This window comes from Salvelinus fontinalis, chromosome 10, assembly GCF_029448725.1.
Source record: "Salvelinus fontinalis isolate EN_2023a chromosome 10, ASM2944872v1, whole genome shotgun sequence".
Lineage (NCBI taxonomy): Eukaryota > Metazoa > Chordata > Actinopteri > Salmoniformes > Salmonidae > Salvelinus > Salvelinus fontinalis.
The window spans coordinates 2,325,045-2,352,225 of record NC_074674.1 but is presented as its reverse complement, the minus strand read 5'-3'; positions in this window follow the sequence as shown (position 1 = coordinate 2,352,225).

The following is a 27,181-nucleotide window of genomic DNA, read 5'->3' as shown; positions in this document are numbered from 1 at the left end:
GTGTTCACATTCCCATTTGATGGTTTTGGTAGATTCCAATAGGCCATGTACCATTGAGGCTGTCCATAACACTGTCCACTCTGTGTTCGTCCTGGTCTAGTAGGGCTGTAGAGTCAGGGCGGCCATCTTGGATGTGATAAAAGGAAGAGCTTGTTGTCCATCTGGTCTCTCCCCCGTGTTTTTACCTCTGTGTTTCTGCTCTCCTCTCCAATACACCTGGGAGCCAGGCTGACTATATATTCTGTAGAGGGAAGGAGAGAGAGATGGAGAGAGAGATGGAGGAATGAGAGATAGAGATAGAGAGGGGGAAAAGGGTGGGTGGGGGAAAGAGAGCGCCAGGCAATCCTGCAAACCCGCGACACATTAATTATTAACAAACTCAAGACTAAATGCGTAAACTTCCCTCCCTCTGGTTCATTCTCTCCCCTCTCCCCTCTCTCCTCTCTCCTCTCTTCCTCACACTCTCCTTCTTACTCTAATTTACCCTACTCTCCCTCTCCATGGAAATTCACTTTTCACTTTTTTCTCCCTCCTATACCCCCCACACACACATACATACCCGCACCCGCACACACGTGCACACACACACGTGCACACACACACACCCACGCACCCACCCCCCCTCCTAGACTAGCCTCACTCTCTTTTTTTGTGAGTTTTTCTTCTTTCTTCCTGCTCCTAAAATGAAGTGGAGCATGTCGGGGGGGGGGGGGGGGGGTGCAACAGTGTCAGGCACAAGTCCCCTAGAGAGAGAGGGAGACTGCAGGGAGAGGGAGGCAGGACAGAGTGAGGGACAGAGGGGGGGAGGTAGAGGTGGAGAGAGTGGGAGAGATAGAAAGAGGAGGTAATAGAGCAAGAAAGGGGTGTGAGAGAAAGTAGGGAGGTAAAAAAAAAAGGGATAGGATGGAGGGAGGCTGAGTGAGAGAAGGGAGGTAACGCTAGTCAGAGTGAGTGTCAGGTGTTGCGTCTCAGGTGTGGATCTGTTCATTAGGGGTGCAGGGAAACTGGCCTCTGCAGCTCAACACAGCCCTTACCCAGTCCTAAACGCCCAAGACATCCACACTCAAACACATCAATATAAACAAATAAGATTCCTGTTTTGACCTCTTCAGAATTCAGACATAGTTAGAAAAAAGACAGACTCATTTAGCATAAAGAAAATGGACAAGTAATGCGCTCACATAATCCCTTCTCTGATATTTAGAACTGTTCAACCATTGGTCAATAGTTAAATTTGGTTTGACACAATACATTAAATTAACTCAACAAATTCCACACATTTCAGAAAGGTTTAACTCACACTGCTTGTTGCTAATCATTAACAGTACAGAATCAGGACTGAATCTAGAATCAGTGGATGGTGTGTGTTTTCATGAATGTGTGTGTGTGTGTGTTTGTGTGTGTGTATATGTGTGTGTTTCCTGTGGCAGGCGCTGCCTGAGCGGTCACTCTGCCCCTCAGGCTATGGTGTGTGTTTGGCAGTGAAAGGATTCTCCCCCAGGAGAAGGAGGAGGAGGAGGAGGAGGAGGAGGAGGAGGAGGGATGTGACCCTCCAACACTGTGAATACAGACAGTCCTCTACTAACACGCCAGACCTGCATTCTCAACAGTTACACTGCTATGTTTAGCTAGCAGTAATCACCAGGTGCTGAATTAGGCGCTGTGATTAGTTATTTACCTGAGGATGGAAAGGATGAACACTCAATATTTGGAAGGGTTCTGCAACAAACGAGTATGAAACAATGAATTCACCAAAGCAATGGCCCTCAGTGGAGCGGACAGGTGAGGATTGTTGTCAATGTAATGTAATGTAACGTAATATAATGTAATGTAATATAATATAACATAATGTAATATAATATAATGCAGGGTAGAATTATTATCTTATCCTTTCCCCTCAAATGTACAAATATGTGCTCCCTGGTGATGTCATAGCCTTTATAATGTCTATCGTGTGTACACCCCCCCCCCCCCCCCCCAGTACACTGTCACACATATAAGCTGCTCCTTCCATCCACAGCCTGTCACACATGGGCAACCATAATAGACACTTTGTACTTTGACACAGTGGGATACGGGTGTTGTCTCCATGGACACTATCTCCATGGACACTGTCTCCATGAACATGGTCTCCGTGAACAACAATGGCTCTGCGCTGCTGTTTCAGTGGGATGGGGTAGGAGCCTCCCCAAACACACACTGTTTGCTCTCCACCAGATATCCTTCCTCTGTCATTGGGCGGCCAGGGGCTTTTTGTGACAGGCAAAGTAAAGGACACGCACAGAGACCCCCAATCCCTTCTTCCTGTCGAGAGCAGAGAGGCCCAGCTCCCCTCCCGCCGCTGGGATAGGAAGTATGGGAGAGCAGGGACAAGGTCGTCCTACTAGGTACCAGTGCCGCCTGTATATCCCCTATGGTCATATGAGATCGATTGGCTGTATGGAGGGTTGAAGGACAGGACAGTGACACACCCCTCAGGACAGCTGGACTAGAACCTCAGGGCTGATGGGCATAGAGGGCATGATATGTTATCATGTACACATGGGATGAAGCTACAGTAAACAAGGTGTGAGAGAATTCTCATAATCTTTATTTGTACTGATAATATCAGCTATTAATTAGATTGAGTGCAGCGTTTAGATTTTTATATAAAGTGTGGATATGGTCCTGGGTGTGGGAATGAAGCTAGGGTTAGGGTTAAGGTTAGGGTTAGGGTTAGGGTTATGGCTAGGGTTGGTTTAGGGTTGAGCCGGGGTGAGGACATGAACTTAGGGTTTGGGTTAGGGTTAGGTTTAGGGTTGAACCGGGGTGAGGACATGAACTTAGGGTTTGGGTTAGGGTTAGGTTTAGGGTTGAACCGGGGTGAGGACATGAACTTAGGGTTTAGGTTAGGGTTAGGTTTAGGGTTGAGCCGGGGTGAGGACATGAACTTAGGGTTTGGGTTAGGGTTAGTGATAACCATACTCTAACAATGATTCAATCTTATTGTCCCCCAATATGAAATTGAGGAGAGGACTGTGGATTGGGCTCCATCCGTTTGTACATTAGTCACACACGATATCTCAGACATCCCTGGTCAGATTCTGACGAAACTTGGGTGAATGATGCGTCTTTCTATAGAGATCCAACATTCACAAAATAAAACGTATTGATCCAAGGCGGGAGCTATAGTAATTAACTGAAACTTGTGAATCACACCAGAGAAGAAGAGGCGAAGCGAGAGGAATGATTTGTCTTCTCCAGCAGGAGCCATTTTTTTATTTTTTCCCGCTCACCAAGCAAGGAGTTTTGTATGAAGGTGAGAGCGTAGTGAATTTGGTCAACAACAAAATGTAATGGCTTATTTGCTACGTGTGGCTTATCTGATCAAATAAAAATGTCGTAATGATTAGGTTGTTACAAGTGCACTCATAAGTAGGACACGTTACATTCTGGCAATTTTAAGAAAAAAACACTTTATATGAGAGGTGTGCCTGTTGTTCAAACACGTATCTGCCCTCTAATTGGCCAGAATGGTCCTACCTGATCTTGCCTCCACCCGACTGCCTTTTAGTTTGAGTACCAGTGTCACTCCTTGTCATTGCCTTGGGCACATGAAGTGGAGTACAGGGAGTGGATTGGCTGAAGAGACTGGTACCCAGGCACACTGCCTTCCATTTTTTAAGATGTTTTCTTTCTTCCATTGTTAGAGAGGCCACTTGAGTATCTCAAATCAAATCAAACTTTATTTGCCACATGCGCCGAATACAACAAGTGTAGACTTTACCGTGAAATGCTTAAGCCCTTAACCAACAGCGGAGTTCAAGAAGAAGAAAATATTCACCAAGTAGGCTTAAATAAAAAGTAATAATAAAAAATAACATAATAAGAATAACAATAACGAGGCTATATACAGGCGGCACTGGTACCTAGTCAGTGTGCAGGGATACAGGCTAGTTGAGGTCATCTGTACATGTAGGTGGGGGCGAAGTGACTATGCAGGTCAATTGGTTGGGGGGGGGTCAATGTAAATTGTACCGCAAGCAGAGAAAAAAGTCTATAACTTGGGTGACTGGAGTCAGTATAATGGATAATCTATGTGGTCACACACGATAACTGACATTTGTTAGTCACACGCGATATCTCAATTGGCCAAGGGGCGGCGCTGCGTCATTCATGGGGACGACATGTTTACTGTTGCCTTGTTTGCAATGGCTCCATACTTCAAGCACAATTATTGTCTTATTTTACTACGGATTTATAATGATAGGTTTAGTAGTAACTAAAAGTCTATAAATTACTAATAAACCCCTTGCCATTAACAAAGAGAGAGAGGGAGTGTGGGGGGAGAGAGAGAGAGAGAGAGAGAGAGAGAGAGAGAGAGAGAGAGAGAGGGGAGCGAGAGAGAGAGAGAAGGAGAGAGAGAGAGAGAAGGAGAGAGATAGCTGTTGTACCGTTGTGGAGAGTATTGTATGTATTATGCTACAGATGCAGGGTACTTAGTGACACACACTCACACGTTGATGACACATGTTGCAGGGACAGCTGCAGTGGGCCAGGGTCTCTCTGGCCCTGACAGCCTGCCTCACCATGGCAACACTTCCCACTGCGCAGGCCCTGCAGCTGTATCAGCCGCCTGCGCACTGCATGTTAACCAGGCCTGGAGCCTTACACACACACACACACACACACACACACACACACACACACACACACACACACACACACACACAGACACAGACACAGACACAGACACAGACAGACACAGACACAGACAGACAGACACACACACACACACACACACACACACACACACACACACACACACACACACACACACACACACACACACACACACACACACACACACACACACACACACACACACACACACACACACACTGATGTGCATCTGAAAACAGACACACCATTTGCATAGTCTAGGAACTTACAGTAAGTTTGAAATGATGAGAATGCCGCAGAGCTCACACGCTATCTACAGGGATACACCTTGTATCTTCTAGTAGGTTCTATACTCATACATGTAGACATTAGCTTGACGTTAGCATGATGAGTTGTACTCTGTGTGTGTTGGTGAACATGCTCGGTGTAAAGAAGAGAGAAAGGTAAAGCAGGTGCATAAATTGACTCAAAGATTCTTGGCCTGCTGTGGCGTGTATTCATGGAAGCCAAGGGAAGCCAGGCTTCCCCAGAAAAAAACATATAAATCATGTATCTTCCATCTCTCTGTGTTTCAATTCTCAAGAGGCGGAATGTATCTCACTCTGTCTCAGTATGTGTAGCCCATCTATCTGATGCTGTCTGGTCAAAAAAGAGTATGACATTGTTTGCCACCCATAGCATTGAATGCAAGGGAAGCCAGCAAGCATTTGGCCTGCCTTAATTTAAAAAAAACATAAAATAATAGCCAATCAGCATTGAGCTAAACTGACTGAGCTCAACTGTGAATGGTCCTGGCACATCCAAAAAAAGTGTCAAGAGAAGCCAGTTTGAGTTTGGCTTCACTCCTGTCATATCACATTGAGATAAATACGTCATTGACAGAAACAACTTGACTTGTAGCTAAAATCAACCCTTTCCTAAATGAGCCATGGATGGATATCGGGTGTTGGAATTGTGGTTTTACTTAATTCTCCGGCCAATGATTATAACGGTGATTCTGATCCAACCATTAATGATTGTGCACCTGGCCTGAGAGGATGGAAGTTTAATATGTAGCCCATGAAAGGAAGTTAGGCTAGCGAGCAAGCATTTTAGCCAGGTAGCCTCGGACAACAAAACTAAAAGTGTGTACTGTATGACAGGGTGATAGACCGTTTCATCAACATGAAATAAAGGAGGATGGCATTGGTGTTTCTCTACAAGTAGGGTGAGTCAACATGTTCTTTCTACTTGCACAAAGACAGACAGACAGACAGACAGACAGACAGACAGACAGACAGACAGACAGACAGACAGACAGAGGCAGACAGACAGACAGAGGCAGACAGACAGACAGACAGACAGACAGACAGACAGACAGACAGACAGACAGACAGACAGACAGACAGACAGACAGACAGACAGACAGACAGACAGCAGTACCATGGACATCCACATCATATTTAGCTGATCATTATTGGACTAAATAGTTTTTGGTATCTTTTAGTTGCTACTGTATTAGACTAAGCAGAGGTGTTTTAATGATGTTGAAATGTTGAAGTTGAAATATTGCTAGAATAGTGGAGGGAGGCAGCTCCTGTCTTCTTTGCGACTTGTGGTAACTCTCTGTGGTTCTACATCAATAGTTGTTTAGTAGAGGTTGTTCTCCGGTTTTGTGATGAAACAAAGGTGTGGTTGAATTTATTCTGCCACTTCAGCTAAGTTTCCATCCAATTGGCGACAGATCTTGATACGAATACACTATTAAAATCGAAAGTTCATTGTGTTTCCATTGCATTTTCAACTCTACTGCGTGAAAAAGCAAATGTGCCTACTCTGGTCTTGTCATGTGTACTCTAGCCAACAGCTTGCAGATACAGTCCGGGAAGGCTGTCCGGGTAGGCTGTGCGGGTAGGCTGTGCTGGTAGGCCGCCGTCCGGGTAGGTCGCCGTCCGGGTAGGCTGTGCGGGTGTATGATGAGATTATTATGGATAAGAGCGAGAATATTTGTCAAACTTTCACCACCCTGTGAAGTTCATCATCATTTATTTCATCTGTAGCCTAATAAACTGCATAGTTTCCCAAGTCGTAGTGGGAGGACCACACACCATATCATCGCGTGACTCCAAGTTTACTTCGATTTGATGGTTTTTATATCAATATTTGCGCATAATTAATTTTACAGACACAAAAAGATCCATGTCGAATGAGCAAATGATCTATCGGCATTTCTACAATTGTACCAAAACTACTTGTTTCCAACACAATAGTTTTTTTATATGGAATGACTTACTCGCATAAAAACTGTGTATGGAAACGTGGTTTGTGTCTTCTTATTGTCTCGGCCTTAGGCCTATATATCACAGTGGCAAGGCCAATGAACTAACAGGTTATAGACCAATGCAATTATCACAACACATAAGTTGTAATGTGGCTTTATATTTTGGCTTGGCTTCCCCCAGCTACTGTTGGCATGTTGTTTTTTACTCTTTACCCATCAGTAAAACCTTTCCTTATCTTTTGGCACCTTTGTTAAGGTCACTATCAGAACATCTCATGGCTTTTTCAATTAAAGTTTTTCTCAATCGCTTACAAGCAATTATTGAAAAAATGTTGTTGATGTAAAAACAGAGTCCACAAGACACAGAACTCTGATCTTTTGCAAAACAGTAAATGTGTTTTCAAAATGTAGCCGGCTTTTCAAAACAGAAATACATTCATCAAAACTATGTTATATCTTCAAAATTGCAAAAGCATTAATCAAAAGAACATGACTGCCGGCAACAAGATTAACGCAACCATACTTATCTCTTGAGTCCAAGCAGATAAAACCGAACGTTAGTAGATCCCAGTAGATCAATACATTATCTTTGCAGTCACTAAATCAAGAAGATCATCTAAGACCTCAGCCACCAGCCACACAGTCTGTTCACTCTGCTACCTTCTAGTAGACAAAGACGGCACAGGTGTATCAAAGCTGGGACTGAGAGACTGAAAAACATCTTCTATATCCAGGCCATCAGACTGTTGAACAGCCATCACTGTTGCATTCATTGTCTGTGTATTACGTTTACAAACTGTCATTTCAAGTTAATCAAAGTTTCATATAATCAACTTCTCAGATGCTTTCAGATTCAGTTTTCAAATTCAGTTCTCTAAATTCAGATTCAAAACCAGAGACAACATCCTGGCCTCTGAGAACCACACCCGGCTAAACACACAGAAAAGAAAACATAGAACACAAAACATAGAATGCCCACCCCAACTCACGCCCTGACCAAACCAAAATAGAGACATAAAAAGGATCTCTAAGGTCAGGGCGTGACAGTATGTGGCAAATACAATTTTGTTTTATTTTATTTATCAGTAGTTTGCTTGATGAAATGATAAAGTTGCGACAATGAAAGAATGAACCAGTCATGTGGAGATTTTAGATGGATGTAGAGTAGATGGCTGGAATTAGAAGGTGCCAATCTCTCCCAGTCATTTGGGATCAAAACCTACAGAGTTCTACTATTACATGTAACAGGATCTATAAAACAAATGGCGTGGAATTTGGCTTGACTATGGCACTTTTGAGGTACATGCATACGACTGTCAAATCTAAGATTTGGGGGGGGACTATTCCTCTAAGACCCTCACCACTTCCACTGTCTCTATGAATACTGTAGTAGTAGTACTAACACCATACTTTCTACTCCTGCAAAAGCTGCTAGTAATGTGGTGAGGGACTGTACAAGCACCACCATTAATTCTACCAATCACCACAGAACTCATAATGAATATACAGTACCAGCGATATAGATTTACTTTCAAATTAACACACACACACACACACACACACACACACACACACACACACACACACACACACACACACACACACACACACACACACACACACACACACACACACACACACACACACACACACTGGGTCCCCTGGTTTGTCCCCCAGCCCACTTCCTCTGCAGCCTGTGGTGTTTCCGTTGGGGTGAGTGAGTGCCAGTCCCCCCCCCCCCCCCCACCCCCCTCTGCTCCCTGGTGGGGTCCTGCCTCCCGGCATCTGTCAAGGCAGCTGTCTCCCTGCTCCGCTCTGCACCGCACCACACCGTGCCTCCACGCCGCACCGTGCTCACACACATTGCGCACATACATACACGCATGAACACACACGGGCATGCCAGACACACACACACACACACACACACACACACACACACACACACACACACACACACACACACACACACACACACACACACACACACACACACACACACACACACACACACACACACACACACACACACACACACACACACACACACACACACACACATACCTGCCACACACACATACACAGACACACATGCCTGCCACCTGCACACACACACAAACACACACACAAATAAATGCATTATCCACCGCCCCAACCACCAACACTCATTCACTCACAGGTAACAACATTATTGCTCAGGAAAAGGAAAATGGAGAATGAGAACTTGGTGAAATAAGAGCACCAACATCCAGGCACTCAGGGGACCACAGAGTAGAAGCGAAGGAAAAGCAGAGAGGAGAGATCAAAGGGGGTGGGGTAGCCTGAGTCCAGGTGTGGTAGGAGCTACGGGGGAGTAAACATAGAGGTGCTGAGCTAAACAGGTGCTGCTGAAAACTGATCCTGTGCCCGGGGAGATAGAGAATCCCAGCAGAGAGAGAAAGAGGCAGGCTGATCCATCCTGGAACACAGAGAGGTCTCTGGAAGAGGAGGAGAGCAGCGGGCCAGAGGCCGCCCATGATTGTAGTTCTGACTGTGAGTCTGGAGTCAACCCAGCACTGACAACCCCCACCCCCTTCACACTCTCTCTTCCCCTCTCTCTTGCTCTTATCCTCCCTTCCCCTCTCCCTCTCTCTGCCTCTCTCCCTCGATCTCACACAAACACACCAACACACGCACATGCACATACACACCACACACACACACACACATGCACATACACACCACACACACACACACACATGCACATACACACCACACACACACACACACATGCACATACACACCAAACATACTCTCACCTCCGCACTCTTTCTTCTCTGACACCCCTCACACACGTACACAGCAGCCCTGGCCCCCACCCCACCCCCGTCCTGGAGGTAGGGGTCCATCCAGAACGGATGCAGCTCTGATTAATTGGGCGCGACACGGGGAAGTGGGTCTGGAAACTACCTGGCAATTTCCTGCAGCCTGTCCCCCCACCTCATCCTACCCCCTCTGCTTTCAGCACGCAAGTCGGCAGGTGGGCTGCTGGGAGGAGGAGTGGCTGGCTTGCGGGCAGTGTTGATATTCTGCCTGCGTCCAGCTTTCTTGGCGCCCTACATTGCACTTGCTCCCTCTGGCAGTGCCTGGCTTCAGCTTGGCTTTGGGCTGAGCGCTGGAAACACTGAGGCTCTGACAGGATCCATGGACACACAATGGAACGGACTGCTGTCCACTACCGCAACACACACACACACACACACACACACACACACACACACACACACACACACACACACACACACACACACACACACACACACACACACACAAACACACACACACACACACACACACACACACAACCACACACACACACACACACAACACACATATATTTCAGTGTGCAGTAATGATTCAGAGGAAGAAGCATGTACAGCTGGCTACTCTCACCTCTTTCTGCTCTGGCCCCTGCACTGAGAGGGAGAAAGAGAGATAAGGAGTGGAGGAGGAGATCCAGAAAGAGAGACCAGGAGGAAAGAGAGACCAGGAGCAAAGAGAGAAGTGAGGGACGAAAGTCAGAGACAGACCCGGGAACGAAGTGAGATATATAGATATAGAGGGAGAAAGGGATGGCTGCTTTTTTTAACTGGCTGGATTACCCAGACGAGTGGGAGGGAGGGTTTTAATGAAAGCACAGGAAGGGGGCAGCAGCTGGTGGCGTGCGTTTGCGCTGGGAGGATAAGACCCTCTTGCTGGACTAGCCAGTCCCCCCCAACACTCCCTGTATAGACTGAGTTCCATTGTCCACTCTGCTGCCGCCCGTCCTGGAGCGGGACCGAAGCCGCGGGGGCCTGCCAGTGATCCAGCACCAGAACCGGAGCATAACCAAGTTCCTCTCTCATAATGCTAGCTGGAGCCTGTCTCTCTGGAGCCATGGAGCGGAGATGCCTGCCTGGCGCCCAAACACCCTGTGCTTCTGTTGGGCGCTGCTCATTGTGTTGGATGGGGAAAAGAGAAACGAGGAACAAATAAAAGAGAGACGTCAACAGAATCGTTGGACAATACGAATGAGAGAGATAGAGAGAGAGAAAAAACAGAGAGGGACAGGGCCAAAGCTACAGCAGAGAAAGGGGACACGGCGTTCTCACAGACAATTTCTGCCATTTTAAGAGGACAATCTGTCTACCTTAATGTGTAACCATACACCATCGCAAAATAAAATAAAGTCCAATACAAAATAATTAGACTTTAATATGTGATCATTTCTAGCTGCACACCTCAAAATATATTTTAGAACATCTGAATTATGACCCTCGTTCAAACCAAATCAGAGAAACATCCAGGTTGTGCATGCATGCTGAACACCAACATGAAGGGTGTGGTTAGAATTGTTTCCCAATCTTTGGGTCGATAACCTCCGGGTTGTGGATCCTGAAGTGTTGAGCAAAACAAAACAAAACGTTGAGGAATCACAGGTTTGGCAACTGAGCCAGTTTTTTGTAACCTGGGTTCTCTCTTCCAACATAAAGGAGGCTCTTATAAAACATTGACTCAAAAACCCCTGCTCAGGTAACTCATCATATTCCCACTATTTCACAGCGTTATCATCGTACTGCTACAGTAATAATCTTTTGACATAAAGTTGAATTCCACTGTTAGCTCTATTACTGTTGGCCCAATAGTGAAGCCCACTGTGGTAAGCTCGCCCAGTGCTATTATTTCAAATATCACAAATATGGATACCCCTGCTGTCTTCAAATCATGAGGGCTTGGGCTGTTACATATCAATTAACAACGTTTGATGTCAAATATGGACCTTCTTGATATATGGGTGATCGACACGAGCCCCTCATTTGCACACACTGTATATAGACTTTTTTTCTCGATTGTGTTATTGACTGTATGTTTGTTTATTCCATGTGTAACTGTGTTGTTGTTTATGTCGCACTGCTTTGCTTTATCTTGGCCAGGACACAGTTGTAAATGAGAACTTGTTCTCAACTAGCCTACCTGGTTAAATAAAGGTGAAAAAAAAAAAAAATCGATATTTTGGTTCTCAGAGAGGCTAAATGGTTCGATCCCGAATAAGGAAATGGACATGGCTGATCACAACAGCTTCAGGTGTGACAGACTGAAGAAAGGGGGAGGGGTGACTAGATGTGTGAAATCAACTCTTGTGGCATGATGCTCTCTAAATATCACTAACCCCCCCCCCCCCCCCCCCCCCCAATTGGCTTACCCCGGCCTCAGACCATTTTAATAATATTTGTCTTGACTTTAACCTGACCCAACTGATGCAAAACCCACATGGATTAATGTAAAAAAAAAACAGCACGCTCCTCCCTGATCCTCCCTAATTCTGACAAATAGCCCCCACAAGTCCAGTGGTGTCTTTACTAATGATCTTAGTGATCACTATTGCATGTATTAGAGCAGGGGTCTCCAACCTTTTCTAGCATGGGAACAACTGTTAAATTATGAAGCATGTCGCAAGCTACTCATACATTTTTTCCTAGCTTTTAAATAGACAACTTTTTGTATTTTCAACCAGTTAGCTAGTCAAAAATGTCAGAGTTTAGTAGAGTTTAGAGTTTAGCACGTGGCAATACAGGGGCAATATTGCTGGAAATGGCTAATAATGCGTTATGTTGGCCTTTTAACCTCTACAGCAATGGTTCCCAACCTTTTTATAGTCCCGTACCCCTTCAAACATTCAACCTCCAGCTGTGTACCCCCTCTAGCACCAGGGTCAGTGCACTCTCAAATATTGTTTTTTGCCATCATTGTAAAGAGCTCTTATAGGACCAGGACACAAATAATATTATAATAATAATCAATAATTTTGCTCTTTATTTAACCATCTTACATATAAAACTGTATTTATCACCACAGGTTAATGAGAAGGGTGTGCTTGAAAGGGTGCATATAACTCTGCAATCTTAGGTTGTATAGGAGAGAGTCTGTCTTAAATCATTTTCCACACACAGTCTGTGCCTGTATTTAGTTTTCATGCTAGTGAGGGCCGAGAATCCACTCTCACATAGGTACGTGGTTGCAAAGGGCATCAGTGTGTCATGACGTTGCGACAAGTGTCTTAACAGCACGATTTGCCAAGGCAGGATACTCTGAGTGCAGTCCAATCCAGAAATCTGTCAGTGGCTTCTGATTAAATTCAATTTTCACAGAACCGCTTGTTGCAATTCCGATGAGGCTCTCTTGTTCAGATATCGGTAAGTGGACTGGAGGCAGGGCATGAAAGGGATAACGAATCCAGTTGTTAGTGTCATCCGTTTCGGGAAAGTACCTGCGTAATTGCGCACCCAACTCACTCAGGTGCTTCGCTATATCGCATTTGACATTGTCTGTAAGCTTGAGTTCATTTGCACACAAAAAATCATACAATGATGGAAAGACCTGTGTGTTGTCCTTGTTAATGCAGACAGAGATGAGCTCCAACTTCTTAATCATAGCCTCAATTTTGTCCCGCACATTGAATATAGTTGCGGAGAGTCCATGTAATCCTAGATTCAGATCATTCAGATGAGAAAAAACATCACCCAGATAGACCAGTCATGTGAGAAACTGGTCATCATGCAATCGGTCAGTGAAAATTATGGTCAGTAAAGAAAACTTTAAGCTCGTCTCTCAATTAAAAAAAAACGTGTCAATACTTTGCCCCTTGATAACCAGCGCACTTCTGTATGTTGTAAAAGCGTTACATGGTCGCTGCCCATATCATTGCATAGTGCAGAAAATACCGAGAGTTCAGGGGCCCTGCTTTAACAAAGTTAACCATTTTCACTGTTGTGTCCAAAACGTCTTTCAAGCTGTCAGGCATTCCCTTGACAGCAAGAGCCTCTTGTTGGATGCTGCAGTGTACCCAAGTGGCGGGCGCAATTGCTTACATGCGCGTTACCACTACACTATGTCTCCCTGTCATGGCTTTTGCGCCATCAGTACAGATACCAACGTGAGCAGCAGCTACGTTTGGCTACATACGGACCATTAGTGGAAGTCCCGCAAGAGTAACAGTAAATGTGATTGGATGTTAATTATTTGACTAGGAAACCTGTATTTGACATTGTGTTGTTATTTTGCGGAACACTAGATGGTTTAATTTTATTTTTGGCAGTGAAACGAGGCTTCTCTAGTGAGAAAAAAAAACTCACCCAAATGTAGTTTTTGGAAAATATAAATGGACTGTTTGAAAATGTGTTAGGGTTAGGGTTAACCCCTGATGACGGCATTGCGTACCTCAGTTTGGGAATACCTGCCTTAGATTAAAAATGGAACAAATCCTTGATTCTCTAAAGAACTTTCAGATCTTATGATGAGAAATCAGGCCTGGGCCAAGACTAGAAAAACTGACTGGCATAATGTCAGGCAATTGAGTAATAGATGCACATCCTGAACAAAGCTCAATCAACCAAGACCTATCTCAGACTGTTGGTGATACGTCTACATTTAGGAGAAACAATGAATGCACTGAAGCGTGGAAATTCCTCTCCTTCACTGCCTAAGCTAATTGTGTCAGTCTGGCATCATTACTGAGAAATATATATTATTATTATTACTTAGAACTTTCATTGTTGGACATAAAATACTGTAAAAACACCAGGAAATCAGCTGCAAGTGATTTTAATTTTGGAAATCTGTTCCCAAGTATTCCCAAGCATAGTAGAGACACGTGATTGTATACAAATGTAAGCAAGGTTTGAAATTATTATGTTTTGTCAAATATTATATCTGTTTGGGCTTCTTTGCGTCAATTTGGTTTGAAAATGATTTAAAGGACAGAACACTGTATTTACTGATCTTGTTAAATCAGGTTTTCTGGACATAACAAAGGGTGTCCCACAGGGATTGATTCTTGGTCAGGTTATTTTAACAATTTACATGAACAATATTAGTTTATCTGTTAAAAAATAAAATTGTTCACCTGTATGCAGATGACATTGTGGCGTATGCTTTTGCCCAGACAGCTGACCAGGCTCTGTCAGAGCTTCAATCTGTATTTGCCCTGTAGAAGCCTTTGTTGAACTGAAATTGGTACATAGTCCTTTCCTGCAGTCAAATGACCTAGTGGCCTCATGGTTGGAAAGTTATTGCTATTCTTGTTAATTTCATAATTATAAGATTATTTCAAAAACCATCTGAAAATCCGATGTTTTTATGTCTTCTGTGATGTACAGTGTCATTGGAAAGTATTCAGACCCCTTTACTTTTTTTTGTTATGTTATAGTCTTATTCTAAAATGTATTAAATATGATGTTTTCTCAGCAATCTACACACAATACCCAATAGTGACAAAAAGAAAACAGTTTTTTTGACATTTTTGCTAATTTATAAAAAATTCTAAACTGAAATAACTTATTTACATAAGTAAGCAGACCCTTTACTATGAGACTCGAAATTGAGCTCAGGTGTATCCTGTTTCCATTGATCATCCTTGAGCTGTTTCTAGAACTTGATTGGAGTCCACCTGTGGGAAATTCTATTGACTGGATATGATTTGGAAAGGCACACTACTGGCTATATAAGGTGCCACAGTTGACAGTGGAGGTCAGAGCAAAAACCAAGCCATGAGGTCAAAGGAATTGTCCCTAGAGCTCAGAGACAGGATTGTGTCGAGGCACAGATCTGGGGAAGGGTACCAAAAAATGTCTGCAGCATTGAAGGTCCCAAAGAAAACAGTGGCCTCCAACATTGTTAAAAGAAAGAAGTTTGGAACCAACAAGACTCTTCCTAGAGCTGGCCGCCCGGCCAAACTGAGAAATCGGGGGAGAAGAGCCTTGGTCAGGGGGGGAACAAGAACCCAATGGTCACTCTGACAGAGCTCTAAAGTTCCTCTGTGGAAACAGGAGAAACTTCCAGAAGGACAACCATGCCTGCAGCACTCCACCAATCAGACCTTTATGATAGAGTGGCCAGACGGAAGACACTCCTCAGTTGAAGGCACATGACAGCCTGCTTGGAGTTTGCCAAAAGGCACCTAAAGATTCAGACCATGAGAAACAAGATTGTCAGGTTTGATGAAACTCTTTGATTGAACTCTTTGGCCTGAATACAAAGCGTCTTGTTTGGAGTAAACCTGGCACCATCCCTACGGTGAAGCATGGTGGTGGCAGCATCATGCTGTGGGGATGTTATTCAGAAGCAGCGACTGGGAGTCTAGTCAGGATTGAGATGAACGGAGCAAAGTACAGAGAGATCCGAGATGAAAACCTGTTCCAGAACGCTCAGGACCTCAAACTGGGGCGAAGGTTCACATTCGAACAGGACAACGACCCTAAGCAGACAGCCAAAACAATGTAGGAGTGGCTTCAGGACAAGTCTCTGAATGTCCTTGAGTGGACCAGCCAGAGCCTGGACTTGAACCCGATCGAATAGCTCTGGAGAGACCTGAAAATAGCTGTGCAGCAACACTCCCCATCCAACCTGACAGAGCTTAAGAGTGTCTGCAGAATGGGAGAAACTCCCCAAATGCAGCTGTGCCAAGGTTGTAGCGTCATACCCAAAACGACTCAATGCTGTTATCGCTGCCAAAGGTGCTACAACAAAGTACTGTGTAAACGGTCTGAATACTTACAGTTGAAGTCGGAAGTTTACATACACCTTAGCCAAATACATTTAAATTCAGTTTTTCCACAATTCCTGACATTCAATCCTAGTAAAAGTTCCCTGTTTTAGGTCATTTAGCATCACCACTTTATTTTAAGAATGTGAAATGTCAGAATAATAGTAGAGAGAATGATTTATTTCCGCTTTTATTTATTTCACATTCCCAGTAGGTCAGAAGTTTACATACACTCAATTAGTATTTGGTAGCATTGCCTTTAAATTGTTTATCTTGGGTCAAACGTTTCGGGTAGCCTTCCACAAGCTTCCCTTTATAAGTTGGGGAATTTTGGCCCATTCCCCCTGACAGAGCTGGTGTAACAGAGTCAGGTTTGCAGGCCTCCTTGCTCGCACACGCTTCTTTAGTTCTGCCCACAAATTTTCTATAGGATTGAGGTCAGGGCTTTGTGATGGCCACTCCAATACCTTGACTTTGTTGTCTTTAAGCCATTTTGCCACAACTACGGAAGTATGCTTGGGGTCATTGTCCATTTGGAAGACCCATTTGCGACCAAGCTTTAACTTCCTGACTGATGTCTTGAGATGTTGCTTAAATATAGCCACAATTTTCCTCCCTCATGATGCCATCTATTTTGTGAAGTGCACCAGTCCCTCCTGCAGCAAAGCACCCCCACAACATGATGTTGCCACCCCCGTGCTTCACGGTTAGGATGATGTTCTTCGGCTTGCAAGCCTCCCCCTTTTTCCTCCAAACATAACGATGGTCATTATGGCCAAACAGTTATATTTTTCTTTCATCAGACCAGAGGACATTTCTCCAAAAAGTACGTTCTTTGTCCCCATGTGCAGTTGCTAACCGTAGTCTGGCTTTTTTATGGCGGTTTTGGAGCAGTGGCTTCTTCCTTGCTGAGCGGCCTTTCAGGTTATGTTGATATAGGGCTCATTTTAATGTGAATATAGATACTTTGTACCTGTTTCCTCCAGCAGGGTCCTTTGCTGGGTCCTTTGCAAGGTCCTTTGCTGTTGTTCTGGGATTGATTTGCACTTTTCGCACCAAAGTATGTTCATCTCTAGGAGATAGAACGCGTTTCCTTCCTGAGCGGCATGACGGCTGCGTGGTCCCATGGTGATTTTACATGCGTACTATTGTTTATACAGATGAACGTGGTACTTTCAGGCATTTGGAAATTGCACCCAAGGATGAACCAGACTTGTTGAGGTCTATAATTATTTTCTGAGGTCTTGGCTGATTTCTTTTGATTTTCCCATGATGTCAAGCAAAGAGGCACTGAGTTTGAAGGTAGGCCTTGAAATACATCCACAGGTACACGTCCAATTGACTCAAATTATGTCAATTAGCCTATCAGAAGCTTCTAAAGCCATGACATAATTTTCTGGATTTTTTCAAGATGTTTAAAGGCAGGGTCAACTTAGTGTATGTAAACTTCTGACCCACTGGAATTGTGATACAGTGAATTATAAGTGAAATAATCTGTCTGTAAACAATTGTTGGAAAAATTACTTGATTCATGCACAAAGTAGATGTCCTAACTGACTTGTCAAAACTATAGTTTGTTAACAAGAAATGTGTGGAGTGGTTGAAACATGAGTTTTAATGAATCCAACTTAAGTGTATGTGAACTTCCGACTTCAACTTTTGATATCTGGGGGCATATGGACTAACGAAAAGCTATCTTTCAAAAAACATTTTGATGAGTTTGTTAAGAAATTAATAATTAACATATGCTTCTTCTATAGGAACGGGTCCAGTCTTTCGTTAAATAGCAAATCATTGTCAACATTCATTCCAGTTATTGACTATGGCGATATCCTCTATGCAGTTGCCACTATATTGAAGCCATTGGAAGCAGTTTATCATCACAGCACATTGCACTTTATTACGGGCGATAGGTTCTGTACACATCTTTGCATTTTGTATCAGAAAGTAGGTTGGCCTTTCTTGAAGTCTCGTAGTTTGATGCGTTTCAATCTTTCTGTCTATAAAGCCCTCTTGCATAAACTTCCGCCATACTTTACCTCATTGTTAACCTGCAAACGTATAAATTACCATACCCGGACTCAGGGATGGCTAACCCTGGAGATCTCTTCAAGCGCCACTGTGTCATGTAAATCTGTTTTTAGTTTTTTTTGCACCTCTCATGTGGAATGATCTCCAAAATTCCTTAAAGTTGGTGGAGTTGGTGCCTCTAGGGCATTCAAGAGGGCCTTTTACCTGAAGAATATGTTTTTCTTTTCATGTTTGCTTTTCATGTATTGTGTATTTGATATGTATAGTGTATTTGATGTGTATATATAGATATGTATAGTTTATTTGATGTGTATATATAGATATGTATAGTGTATGTGATGTATATATAGATATGTATTGTATAATTGTTTATTGATGTGTTCATGCAAGGCTCATTTACGGAAGAGATTCAATAAAGGTAAAACAAATATATATAACTATAAATTTAATTCCTCAAATACTTTTTCAACTAAAGAGTCTCCGGTTAAGTTTGAGTTCAACCTAATAAAGTACTCCTAAAGCCAGGAATAAGTATGACACAAACGCATTTCCAATGATGATGCGGATCAAAACAATTCAGGAAAACACTGATGCACTAAATTAGTTAGAGGGTGTTAATACTGAACTCATGATGCACAACCCCTCAGATCTATTGTATGTGTGATGTGATTGGTGTGGTGTTGCAGTATGAAGGGGTTGTGTGTAGGGAGGAGGAGGAGGAGAAGGAGGAATAGGAGGAGGAGGAAGGGGAGGAGGAGGAATAGGAGTAGGAGGAAACGAAGGAGGGGGAGAGGAGGAGGAGGAAACAGAGGAGGGGGAGGGGAGGAGGAAACGGAGGAGGAGGAAACAGGAGGAGGAGGAGGGGTGGGTTAGGGTCTTGGGGGCACCAGGGTGGAGCAGATCCAATTACTGAGGAACACACAGGCCTTTGTGTCTGTACCTCCTGATAACCAGAGCCCCAAGCCTCCTATCTGCTCTGGCTTCTTAAGACTGGACACATAACTCACTAGACACACAGCTCAACTCCACTAGACGCACAGCTCAACTCCACTAGACACACAGCTCAACTCCACTAGACACACAGCTCAACTCCACTAGACACACAGCTCAACTCCACTAGACACACCGCTCAACTCCACTAGACGCACAGCTCAACTCCACTAGACACACAGCTCAACTCCACTAGACACACAGCTCAACTCCACTAGACACACAGCTCAACTCCACTAGACGCACCGCTCAACTCCACTAGACGCACAGCTCAACTCCACTAGACACACAGCTCAACTCCACTAGACACACAGCTCAACTCCACTAGACACACAGCTATATCAAATCAAATTGTATTGGTCACATACACATGTTAAGCAGATGTTATTGCGGGTTTAGCGAAATGCTTGTGTTTCTAGCTCCAACAGTGCAGTAATATCTAGCTAGGAATACTGTATCTAACAATTTCACAACAATACACACAATATACATACATCTACACTAAAGGAATGGAATTAAGAATATATAAATATTTGGACAAGCAATGTCGGAGAGGCATAAACTAAAATACTGTAGAATAGAATAGAATACAGTCTATACATGAGATGAGTAATGCAAAATATGTAAACATTATTAAAGTGACCAGTGTTCCATTAGTACCCAGTGATTTCAAGTCTATGTACAGTATGTAGGACAGCAGCCTCTAAGAAACACTATAGCAGACGCACAGCTCAACTCCACTAGACACACAACAACACTACTACACCCCATCAACACCAAGTAGATACCACAACCCCAACATGTACCACAACGAGTGGAAGCTCCTCGGAGGAGGAAGGGGATGACCATCCTCCTCAATGAATTTCATACAAATAAAAATAGTGAAACATTTAAAAAGTTTTACGTTTTAGATAATTATACTAAATATATTCATATCACCAAATAATTGATTAAAACACACTGTTTTGCAATGTAGGTCTACACTAGCCTCAACCCCTGAGGAGAGATAGTTTCTGTCTTTCTCTGCATACATTGCCTTCAATACAGAGCTTGAGGTTCATGGTTCTCACACCCTTCCATAGACTTACACAGTAATTATGACAACTTCTGGGTGACGTCCTCCAACCTATCAGAGCTCTTGCAGCATGATCTGCAATCAAAGGATCAGAGAACATATCTAGTACTGAAAGCATAAGCTACAGGTAGCTAGCGCTGCAGTGCATCAAATGTGGTGAGTAGTTGACTCAAAGAGAGAGAAAGACGACAGTTCAAAAGTTTTGAACAAATTAATTTCTTTAAAAATGAAGAAGACACGAGAGAGAGAGCTAGCTATATTTTGCTACCTTTTTTCTCACTTTCACTTAGCTAGCGAATGCAGATAGATAGTTTAGCCTACTCAAACACCCAGCTCAAACAGATTGAGGCATGCTATGTTAGCTAGCTGGCTATGACTATCCAACACTGGTCCTCTTCCAAGTTAAGGTAAGCTTTTGGTTGTATTAATTTATTGCAACCTGGGCCTGTTGGTGTAACTGCTAAACAGCTTGCTGATTGTACACTGTACTGCATGATTGTAGTGGGTTTACTAATGCGTTAGTTCTAGTAATGATGTGGACTATGACATTAGCTAATATGGTGACAACTATGTAGGCTGTGTGTAGAGGTTAGCGGTTATGAAATTAAGGTTTGGCTTGGTCACAGACAGCTGATGTGTTGTGCACTGAAGTCCACAAGCGAAGGGAAAAGGTGAGAGGAGTAGAGAGCGAAGATGGAAGAAGGAATTCTACTGCGAGCAAAATTATCATGCTATTTGTATGTGGCTGCTATGAAAGTTAACTGTGTTTGCTTGTGATCAGGTGTGTATTCATTCCGCCGATTCTGTTGAATAACGTTTCTAAAACGGAAGCAAATGGAACGAAATGGGGATGAAAATAGCTGAATTTGTCCAATAGAAACTCGTTTGTAACTGTTGGACTAATGATTACACCCTAGATCAGCTAGATGCCGTCAAGAGTGTGCAAGGCGGTACTGAATGTGTCACTGTCTGTCACCTTGATTACTCAAAATTTTCTCTCGATCTGTGCACCTATGTTGTAAACTTTCATTCATAGGCTAGGTTGTAACAACCTCATGATGGGTACACGGAAAATTATAGTATCATACAGTAGCCTAAACCTATCGATATTACATTGAACTGGGTGAATGTGTCATGTGTGCTCCCTCTCCGGCCTCTAGGTCACCAGGCTGCTCACTATGGCACACACCTGTCATCATCGTTACGTGCACCTGCGTGTTGTCAGACTCACCTGGACTCCATCACTTCCCTGTTTACCTTCCCTATATATGTCACTCCCTTTGGTTCCTTCCCCAGGCGTCATTGTGTCTGTTTCAGTTCCATGTCTGTGTGCTGTTAGTGTTTCTTGTTTTGTATTATGTTCCATTTATTATATTTAAACACTCACTTCCTGAACTTGCTTCCCAACTCTCAGCACACATCGTTACACAATGGAATATGAATGACAGTCATCCAATATGATCTAATAGAAATAAGGCCATACACATAAAACATTTGTATTGTCCTCCCTGATCTTAGACGTCACCGACCGTCAATGACCCCAAAAAAACTAGACCAACAACTCAACAGACAAAAAACTGAACACAACCAGACAGACATGCCAACACTATCAAACAGACACCCCAACACGACCAGACAGACACACCAAAACAATCAGACAGACACCCCAACACGACCAGACAGACACCCCAACACTATCAGACAGATACCCCAACACTACCAGACAGACACCCCAACACTACCAGACAGATACCCCAACACTACCAGACAGACACCCCAACACTACCAGACAGATTCCCCAACACTATCAGACAGATACCCCAACACTACCAGACAGATACCCAACACTACCAGACAGATACCCAAACACTATCAGACAGACACCCCAACACTATCAGACAGACACCCCAACACTACCAGACAGACATCCCAACATGACCAGACAGACACCCCAACACTACCAGACAGACACCCCAACACTACCAGACAGACACCCCAACACTATCAGACAGACACCCCAACACGACCAGACAGACACCCCAACACTATCAGACAGACACCCCAACACTACCAGACAGACATCCCAACACGACCAGACAGATACCCCAACACTACCAGACAGACACCCCAACACTACCAGACAGACATCCCTACATGACCAGACAGACACCCCAACACTATCAGACAGACACGCCAATACTATCAGACAGACATCCCAACATGACCAGACAGACACCCCAACACTACCAGACAGACACCCCAACACTACCAGACAGACACCCCAACACTACCAGACAGACACCCTAACACGACCAGACAGACACCCTAACACTATCAGACAGACACCCCAACACGACCAGACAGACACCCCAACACGACCAGACAGACACCCTAACACTATCAGACAGACACCCCAACACGACCAGACAGACACCCCAACACTATCAGACAGACACCCCAACACTACCAGACAGACATCCCAACACGACCAGGCAGATACCCCAACACTATCAGACAGATGCCCCAATACTACCAGACAGACACCCCAACACTACCAGACAGATACCCCAACACTACCAGACAGACACCCCAACACTACCAGACAGATTTCCCAACACTATCAGACAGATACCCCAACACTACCAGACAGATACCCCAACACTACCAGACAGATACCCAAACACTATCAGACAGACACCCCAACACTACTAGACAGACATCCCAACACCACTAGACAGATAGCACAACACTGTCAGACAGATACCCCAACACGACCAGACAGACACCCCAACACTATCAGACAGACACCCCAACACTATCAGACAGACACCCCAACACTACTAGACAGATACCACAACACTGTCAGACAGATACCCCAACACGACCAGACAGACACCCCAACACTATCAGACAGACACCCCAACACTACCAGACAGACATCCCAACATGACCAGACAGACACCCCAACACTACCAGACAGACACCCCAACACTACCAGACAGACACCCCAACACTATCAGACAGACACCCCAACACGACCAGACAGACACCCCAACACTATCAGACAGACACCCCAACACTACCAGACAGACACCCCAACACTACCAGACAGACATCCCAACATGACCAGACAGACACCCCAACACTATCAGACAGATACCCCAACAATACCAGACAGACACCCCAACACTGCCAGACAGATACCCAAACATTATCAGACAGACACCCCAACACTACTAGACAGACACCCCAACACTGCCAGACAGATACCCAAACATTATCAGACAGACACCCCAACACTACCAGACAGATACCCCAACACTATCAGACAGACACCCCAACACTACTAGACAGACACCCCAACACTATCAGACAGATACCCAAACACTACCAGACAGATACCACAACACTGTCAGACAGGTACCCCAACATGACCAGACAGACACCCCAACACTATCAAACAGACACCCCAACACGATCAGACAGACACCCCAACACTATCAGACAGACACGCCAACACTATCAGACAGACACCCCAACACTACCAGACAGACATCCCAACACGACCAGACAGACACCCCAACACTATCAGACAGACACGCCAACACCATCAGACAGACACCCCAACACTATCAGACAGACACCCCAACACGACCAGACAGACACCCCAACACGACCAGACAGACACCCCAACACTATCAGACAGATACCCCAACACTACCAGACAGATACCCCAACACTACCAGACAGACATCCCAACACTACGAGACAGATACCCCAACACTACCAGACAGACACGCCAACACTACCAGACAGATACCCCAACACGACCAGACAGACACCCCAACACTATCAGACAGATACCCCAACACTCCCAGACAGATACCCCAACACTATCAGACAGACACCCCAACACTACCAGACAGATACCCCAACACTACCAGACAGATACCCCAACACTATCAGACAGATACCCCAACACGACCAGACAGATACCCCAACACGACCCAACATATTGTTGGTATGTCCCTTAGTTTCCCTGGATGGTTGGAGCTGTCTGTTTGGTGTTGGTGAGCAAGAATAGGCAAGGAGAGGCAGGAAGCAGAATATCCAGTGTATGGTTTTTACTTCATGTCTCTCGAAACAAGTGCTGGTATTTACAAAATATACAAATAATCCAACAAGATGCTGGACCAGGCTCAAGGTAAATTATTGAACTGTTAAAAACTATTCAAATTAATATTAAGACTGAAGATCAGCCTGACTAGCCCCTAGGACTCACAGCAAATGTAATTAACCCTTGAAGGGACAGGCGGTCATTATAAATCTCAACCTACCATAAAGCTAAACTCCTAAGCATTTATACCCTCCAGCCACTGTCAGAGACCAGGTGACCGGAAACAGGAAATAGTATTACAATTGAAGCACTTTGTCAAATCAAAGGCAAAGCAAGAGGATTTCCTATACCCAAAATCTGTCCATGTGAGATAAGCCCTTTTTTTGTATGGGGCTCTATGAGAGAGTGTCGAAATACGTCAGGTTAATTTGATCGAATAGAAGTTTCGTAATGTTTAGGCTGTTACAAATGTACTGATATAAGTGGATGCATGAGGCATTCCGGCAACTTTGAGAAGAAATACTTAGTTGTGCCTGTTGTTCACAAGTTTATCTGCCCTCTCATTGTCTAGAATGGTCCCACCTGATCTCGCATGCCTTCAATCATCAAAATAATAGATCATCTTTGGTCAAACAAAGGAATCTGTAATTATTACAACATTCCTATTCTAAACTGGTTTACTGTAATTTGCATACAAGTTTGATATTAAGGCACATGACAGTTCATACGTTCGTGAAGGCATTTCTGCCAAAATCCACCTTTTTATATAATATTTTTTTTTTTACGTTCAAACAGCTCTCCTGTGAAGTCGTGACTTGCGACATACGCCTAGTTTCCTGAATCGGGTCACACTTGAAAATGACTTCATTATTGTATGTCTAAACTGAAAGACACATCTTGGAGAATCTGTGTGTGTGTGTGTGTGTGTGTGTGTGTGTGTGTGTGTGTGTGTGTGTGTGTGTGTGTGTGTGTGTGTGTGTGTGTGTGTGTGTGTGTGTGTGTGTGTGTGTGTGTGTGTGTGTGTGTGTGTGTGTGTGTATTGTGCATGCGTGTTTGTACAGTATGTATCATTGTGTGCTCAGTGTAGTCGGAATGGCTAATGGTCTCTGTGTGTAGGCGTGGGTGTCAAAGGAGGAAGGTGGGAGGAGCATGTATGTGTACATGTGTGTGTACATGTGTGTGTACTGCACATGTGTGTGCATGTGTGATCTGGCTGTGTGTGGTCTTTGTTCCCAGGATACAGATAAATGTCTTCCTGCTGTGTCCTCTTCCATAAAGAGGATAGAATGGTCTGCACTGGCGTGACCGGGCTCTCTCTCCGTCGCCTGGGGTTGGGCCACAGTTACACAAACCCTCTGAGTTCCTCACATATTTCACTGTTTCCTGTCAGTCAATCTCACTGTAACCTGAGCCAGCATTGGTGAGGACTGAAATCAGCACAACCCTGACCTGAGCTCCATGCTCTGGACTGACATGCTTAATGAACTTGATTGGCAATCTACACTCGCTCTCACTCACTCTAACAACCTAACACGCAGCCATCACTGGCAGAGCTCATTTCCTAGCAACATGGACACTCTCTCTTACTCCACCTCTTCCCCTTCTTCCCTTACTCCCCCTCCTCCCCCTGTAACTGTGGCCATCCCAGAATGCCATACCGACCACCCCACAGGCAATAACAGCCATCATGTGCTTGCAACATCTACGGTATCCTGGCAACCACAATGATTGGAGTGGTCACAGCTCACAGAGGCCATGTTGGCTGAGCCAGCCAATTGACGCAGCCGCAGGTGTTGCTGGTGCTGATGGTGCCCCCTAGAGACACTACACTCTCCAACTGTCTGGGAAACCACCCATATATCTTGAGCTGCTTGTTTTCCTGTCACATGGGCTCCTAGACAGTGTGTAGTAGAGTCCCATCCCTGTTCCACATTAGACCCTCAGCATGGCAACACTAGCCCCAATGCCTGTCACCTAGCAACGATGATCGCGTCCCCTGACTGCGTCCCCTGCCCCAGGAGGAATCTGTACACTACCACTCACATGGTGCAGTTCTTGGAGGGCAAGTCAAACCCCCACCCCCCTGTCACCCCCCCCCCCTTCTCTCACCCACCTCTCTCTCCGTGACTCTCTCTCTCCCTTCCTCTCTCTCTCTGCTTCTCTCTCTCCCCCTCTCCCTCACGCTGGTCTACCCAAACTGGCTCCCACGCCAGGATTTGGAAGTACTCTCTCACACAGTCCTCTGCATGAAAATAACAAGGCCACAACAATGTCCCTCCCTGCCTTACAGAGCCTCACAGAGCCTCAGTGGGCCTCACAGAGCCTCACAGAGCCTCACAGAGCCTTCTTCTGGTTGGACATGCAGTAACGATGATGCACCGTCTCTCCAACACAGTTGGTCTCTCAGGATCACTGGATATTGACCCTCCCAGATGACTCTGCTGAGAATCACAATATCAGTTTAGTCTTCCAATTTTCAGTCCTATA